Raw genomic sequence first — 1,398 nt, 5'->3', positions numbered from 1 at the left:
ATATATATTGAATTATATACGATTGTATCGCTATAATATATCGAATATATTGGTTATGTCGCTCCGTATAAACACAGCGTCACAGCTTAACTAATGAAGTTTTGACAAATGTTACCAACACAAACTGTGTCTCGGTAGGTTAGGCGTAGCTAGGTTCCCCAAATGTAGGTTGCTAGGTAGGTCCGAGTTCGAATCCGTTGTACGCTCTATCGGGCGGCGACTGCTCAGTGCCGTATGATTTGCACGGCCGCCGTAAATTCGATATTTTTGAATTTTTTTTTCGATTTTTTTTCACGTTTTTTTTTTATATTAATATATAATATACACTACAGGTTAGATTAATATAATATATTATTGTGTATTTATATATTATTAATTTTATTAGGAATTATAATTGCATATTTCTCAAAATATTCATTGTTATATTATATTTGTTTATATATTATATTGTTTGTATTTTTCGTAAATTATTTCGTATGTTGTGTGCGGTAAAGTACGATTGAGCATAAAATGATTGAGCATAGAATATTTTATGCGATGTTTCCACATTCACGAGGTCGAAATTTTGTAATTTATTATTAACACGTATTATTACACCAATATTATTATTTTGATATCAGACTGAGTCCAGCTTTATCGACAATGTTATCGATTATTAAATAAGTTCCGACGTTTTAAACATTTAAAATTGGGAGAAAATATAAGATAATAAATTAAGATACAATTCCAAAATTATTTCAATTCACTATGTCATTGTACATTAAGTATATACATGCAATTTATAAGAAAAACAATTTTTAACCAAGCCAACAATGATAGTTTGTTGACAGTCCTAAGCCTGTTATAATTGGGAAGGAAAATTGTAAATTAATAGTAAATAAGTTATTGTAGTGTATGCATTTGAAAATTATTGAAGATGTGTATTGTGTATATTATTTTAAGTTGTACATAAATTATTATACATAGTATGTACATCACATTATCACAATATATCATTCGGTGCGCAATCGTGTTGCAATTATTCGGGTGAAAAAAGAAAAAATGCGCAACCGTGTTGTAACTCGATCAGCAGTGGTCAAGAACGTCAGCAAGTACTGCAGGAACGTATTTGAGGAGGGGGTGGTGGGGTCAAATATTGTATTATTATTATAATTATCAATGTGTTAAGGCGCAAATCGCCAATATTATTATTGTTTTCGTACGCGCGAATCGCCAGTAAAGATTTTTATTGTGTGTGGGCGCTAATCGTCAAAGATTGTATCATTATTATAATTATTTTCAATATTATATAAGATAGGTAGGAGCTGGCCAGCCGAGCACCGTCATATCCGTGAGTTTTACTATATTGTTAATTATTATATTTTGTAAATTGCAAATATTTATTTAGGGTCAAAAGGG

This window comes from Acyrthosiphon pisum, chromosome X (genome assembly GCF_005508785.2).
Source record: "Acyrthosiphon pisum isolate AL4f chromosome X, pea_aphid_22Mar2018_4r6ur, whole genome shotgun sequence".
NCBI classification, from domain to species: domain Eukaryota; kingdom Metazoa; phylum Arthropoda; class Insecta; order Hemiptera; family Aphididae; genus Acyrthosiphon; species Acyrthosiphon pisum.
The sequence above is the reverse complement of the archived record's forward strand: the minus strand, read 5'-3'. Positions refer to the sequence as shown.